Raw genomic sequence first — 5,561 nt, 5'->3', positions numbered from 1 at the left:
TTTTTTAACCGAATTCTGAGATAGGGCGTTCTTCAATCAAATTCTGAAGCAGGGCGTTCTTTAATAGTTTTCTGAGATAGGGGAGATAGGGTTTTCTGAGGAACTCACTTGAATTAGTTTGCTCAAGAGTGCCTCTTTGAAATGCCGCTGCTGAAGTACTGCTTTCTGCTCTCTCGCACCATTCTTCATTATCTATGATCATCAAAGCTTCATTTTGTTTTAAATAATGCTCCAGAATTGCGTCACCACAAACTTCGGTTCCGTCGGACTCTAAGACTATTTTGGACCATTTAATACCAAAATTAAGTGCTGTAAATATTTGGTTTTTAGTATGTCACATAATGTATATTATATACAGACTTTTAAATATACCTGCTTGTATTAATGTATCCGTAGATGCTAAAGTCATAAGCGTTTTTTTGGTACGTCTATCAGCGCTCCATACCTTGCACACGTACTCAGCCATTGCAATTATGTATGTACTTTATTATTTACGAATATATATATGGGTAGCTCTAACTATAATATATATGTTATATGTGCTTATTTATGTATGTAAGTATATGTTTTAGGAAAAAAAGTGATATTTAAATTAATTCTAATCTTTCTTTTCGACAAGTGTTGAGAATAAAGAAAGATAATATTTATTTTTTACATACAAAACGTGAACTGGATTTTTAATTAGGATATCACCTAAGTTTATTAAACTATACGACCTTTCAAATTGATAACATTCAAATAAAACTATTCTGTAGTTGTACCACATCTTTGTAATAGCACCGTAAAAGATCGCATTTTCGCAATTAGCGTCCAAAAATATTGAGTTAATTTTAAGGACTGTTATATTGCCCAGGTCGTCAGAATCAATGACAATGAAATGGTATTATTTGTATTCTGTGCCATGGAATTTAATTTGTTTTGTAACGAGTGTAAAACTTGGGGATAAATTAAAATTAAACATGTTTTCAGAAATAAATTCGTAACTATTGCAAAAAATTTTTAATTGAAATCTGGTTTCAAAAAGGTTGGCTTGCATTTGCTGATGTTTTTCAGAAAGAGTTAAAGATACATTTTTAAAATTTTTCATCGTTTTAGATATTTTTTAAAAATATTGATGTTTTTGTTCAAAGCGCATGGTCCATAAATTTTTAAGGGGACCATATTCTCTTATCAGATGTGACATATATAATGATGTTTTGGCCGCAACTTTGAAAGTGGAAAACATTCTCTTCTATATTCCATATATAGTGTGATACAATGTGAAAGTAAAGAGATTTGATTTTCATCTAACTCAGAGCTGTTTATCAACCTACACATTTCAATCATTACAGTGAGAAACTTCCACACCGGATCTTTATTTATCGATGACTTGTTCAAAAATATGAAGGGAAATATCATTAAGAAATGTAGGATTTCATCGGCCTTTCCTGGAATTTTTTTTCATATTGAGGTTAACATGTGAGAAAGACAGTTTTAATTTAAATTTTTTTTCTCAATGATGAAAGGCTCATATTTATGTAATCAATTGAAATAACATCTTGTATACACATATATTTACACACTTCCATCAAATCGTAGGGTATAATGCCTTCAAATAAATGGTGTGATATGCAGGGAGGAAGTCCCTCACAAACATGAAAGTAGCCTAATTCATTTAAACATGAGTCTTTTTTTTATTCCCATACCAAAATCAGGAGGATTTGAAAGGTTATTAAGGCATGCTTTATAGTTTTGGCGGGTACGCTTTTCACCGATATCTACATTAAAAGATATTAAATTTTCTCTCTTGAACAAACAATATCGACACATAAACTTGCTTGAGCTGAAGTTTTCAGTGTAGCCGCCTATTTGGTGGCTGCCTAAATTGTCACCAAGCATTGAAAATAAAGTTCCACGATAGTTCTGGTTAGAACCGTCTAAAAGAAAGTCAATTCCATTTTCTTCTTGTTTTCGTAAATCGCATATTAAAGGAGCCATATTTTTTTCAAATCCGAATAACTTTATGTAAGTATCTTTACAAAGCAAAACTAATTGGATATTATGAATATTTGATCTAAATTCTTTTGGAATATTTCCAATCATCATATAAACGCCTAGCAACTTGTGCTTCTTTTTAGACGAAGCTAAAGGATTGCAGTTTTCGAAGGCATCCTGAAATAAAAGCAATTCAATTCTGTTCAAATTTTCATTGAAAAATGCTTTCTGCTTGTATATTAAACCATCATTATAATCGGAATAACAATTCACATTAGACACTTTTTTGCTACTAAAAAGTTTAAAAACTATTTTATCACGCAATAGAACTTCAAGTGTTTTAAGAATTGGAATATAATGAAAAATACATTTCTTGTGATATTGATCAAAACCAAGATGAATTTCTTTCGGAGAAACGTAATTATTTTTATTTCTTAAGAAATAATTTCTTTTATATGCCGACTCAGATTAAGCAATTTCGGAAATTAAACTTTTGTTTGATACCGCACTTGAAAAATTTCTTTGTATTCTGACAAATTAAGAGTATCACATAAATCAGAAATGTATTTTCTCTTTTCTTTATCATGGCATTCTAAAATATCTTTTAACTCAATTACAAAAGAATCTAAGGCAATATCGCTGACCCCAAATTTACATTTCAATGTTGCGAAGAAGTTTTGAAAGGATTTGGAGCTAGAGCTTTGAGGGTTATCTATTAAGCGTTTCTCCAAATGCGTAGTTTCTTCATTGGAAGGAGTATCAAGTGCCTCTTGATCTGATGGCTTTGCTCCTTTTACCCTTTTATGCTTTCTGAAAACGTGCATCTTAAAACAACCAGAGTTTACGAAAGATTTAGAACAGTCAAAGGGGCAAACAATCAAAGTTTTGTTAAACAAATGTATCTGTATGTGAGAAGTCATATCTTTAACACTTTTTGTTTTGAAAATGCAAGCCGAACATTTGTAGTCTACATTTACGTTATTTTCACAATCTTTTACAGCACTGTTGTGATGTCGATACAAGTGCACATCGAATGAATAATAACTCTGAAATGTTTTTATGCATCCTGGTTGCAAACACTTAAATTCAACACATTTATAATTTTTGTGCAAATACAGGTGCCTATTATAAGAGTTAATATCACTTAAACTAAGGTTACAAATCGTACACAGTAACATACTAACGTTTTTTACAATAATATAGTACAGAATTTGATTATTTTACGCTTATTTACACTTCTATTTTCCCGACGCCACAGAGCAACACACAATTTCGCAATCAAATCTTTACCGCGTTGTTAGGAGTGGCAATTTTTGCATCGCGAATATGTGCAGCCTAAAGCGGCGAATACACGAGGAACATTGTTACAAACACAAGTTTCAAACATGCAATATTACTGTCAATGTTACCCATGTGTGGGCAGTCATTGCGTCATATTTAAGTGCATATAAAAACTTTATAACCATAATATAAAATATATAAACCATTTTAACTTGGAACGTACAAGTGTTTTATCGATTATATCATTAACTTTGAAATTGAAAGCATACCTTCGCTAACCTCATTTCGATAGTTCTGTTGAGCAAAGAACCGTTATATCTAATTCAGCTGCTGTGGTGTGCGTAAATTTACTACGAAAGCTAAAAAATACACATCAGTTGTTTAATTTCACCCGTAAAATTGTGTAAAGTCGCTAACAAAAAGGATTTTTACACACGAAAATGTGTAAATTAGAAAAATTCATATTTATCATGTAAATTTACGAAAAAATTGCAAAAATAAACAAAAACATACTCGATTTATAGTCGCACTTTTAAACAGACTTTTTGGAGTGTAATTTAGCTGCTGTGGTGTGCGTAAATTTTACTACGGTAGTGTGTACAAGCTACAAAATACACATCTGTTGTTTAATTTCACCCGTAGAATTGTGTAAAGTCGCTAAAAAAGGGATTTTTACACACGAAAATGTGTAAACGTGAAAAATACATATTTATCGTGTAAATTTACAAAAAAATTGTAAAAATAAACAAAAATATACCCGATTTTTAGTCGCATTTTTAAACAGACTTTTTAGAGTGTAAGGTAGTGTTACAGGAGCAGTTGAAATTTTCGCCCGATGCTTCTTAAAGAAAGCCATAAAAGTAGCTACCGTTGGTTCAACTTGGTATTATTGTGCTCTAGATTGCACTGTTTGTGGGCCTGTTGAATGAACTTATGTCTTGGTTGTATGAAAGATCAAAAAATTTGGATTTTCTGGCAAGTTGTACAACTTATCGCTACATTAATGGCCATGTTGTACAAACTCATTTAATTTGCGTTATTTTGTACACTAAATAACCGAAAATGGATAACTCAGCCGAAATAGGTACGTGCTTTCGTTGAATTTTATAAATGTAAGCCGAAACCATGAAATTGTAAAAATTAGATTTTACCACGAGACTGCTCGCAAAATTGCAATGTTTGTGGGCAAAACGTCCAACTTGATTGTGGATTGATTTGAAGCAACGTTTTCGGCTTGCATTATGTCAAAAGGACGTGTTTGTTGTAATTCATTCTGTCATTTACTACCATTATGCGTAGGCCAATTCATGAAATCATTTCATGTGTTTGAGTAGAAACTGAATGAATGAACACCATTTCATGATTACAATTAACGCGAAATGAAGTTTATGCACTGAGTTTTTACTCAGATCGATGAAATGATTTCGTGAATTGGACTACGCATGCTTTTAATTTATAAGGTAATTTTATGTTTTTATACTCTTGCTACCACATGAATATATGAATTCGTGATAAGAATATATGAATTCGCCTTGGAAGATAGAAAACGAGTAAGAATAAATGCCGAACAAAGGAATTTGTCTTCTTTCAACTTAAATAAATGCATTTTGCAAACAAAAGTGCGTACGTTACTTAGTGCCTTGGTAATGGAGAATTCGTAAGGATCTATTGATTGCATTATAAACATTTTCATTTATTTGTTAAACATACAATTACTTCCATTACAACCCGGTCCTATGGATGCTAGAAGCGCGAATTCATATAAGGTGCTGTTACCGGAAAATGAATAAATAAATTATATGTATATCAGAAAATTAATAAGATGAAATGAAATTATTGTTTGATTTGTAACCAAACCTATGTATGTAACTCAATCGCCTAATGGTTTGCCGAACCGTAAACATATGTTTACACATCCAATTTCGTGAGTAGGTACCTGGTACCCACACCTTTTTTAAGAAGTTTCACTTCTATCATGTGTACAGTGTTACACACGCATTTTTTTTTAATGTGTTCAAATTACATGAGTGCAAAAGAACTTACTAACAATTGCAATAAACGGAGTGTTAGTTGGAATTCTGCCCACAACTTCTGGCAGAGTTGTTCCAATCTGAAACAAGTAACAATTTAGCAAGTTGGTTGTTTATTGCATATGTACAAAAGGGTTCTTAATGTTACCTCAAAGATGAGGAATAAATAACTTTCATTTTCATTGAAGTATTTAAGAACACTTTGTATTATTATGTTTTCAGAGCATTATTCTTTTTCGAATGCTTTCATAGTTTCCTTGTTATGCATGGTTTCGA

General features: G+C 31.7%; 1 long non-coding RNA gene across 1 annotated transcript; it reads right to left on the bottom strand.

The window, feature by feature from the left end:
- Positions 1–75: 75 nt before the first annotated feature.
- Positions 76–3,335, bottom strand: LOC118756494. Its single transcript, XR_004995126.1, has 3 exons — positions 3,159–3,335; positions 373–519; positions 76–309 (listed from the first exon to the last, which is right to left on the bottom strand). It is a non-coding gene; the product is annotated as an uncharacterized LOC118756494 (long non-coding RNA).
- Between the last annotated feature and the right edge of the window lie 2,226 nt (positions 3,336–5,561).

Source organism: Rhagoletis pomonella, unplaced genomic scaffold (genome assembly GCF_013731165.1).
Source record: "Rhagoletis pomonella isolate Grant_MI unplaced genomic scaffold, Rhpom_1.0 Rhpom_scaffold_10569, whole genome shotgun sequence".
NCBI classification, from domain to species: domain Eukaryota; kingdom Metazoa; phylum Arthropoda; class Insecta; order Diptera; family Tephritidae; genus Rhagoletis; species Rhagoletis pomonella.
This window is presented reverse-complemented; position numbering and strand designations above follow the sequence as displayed.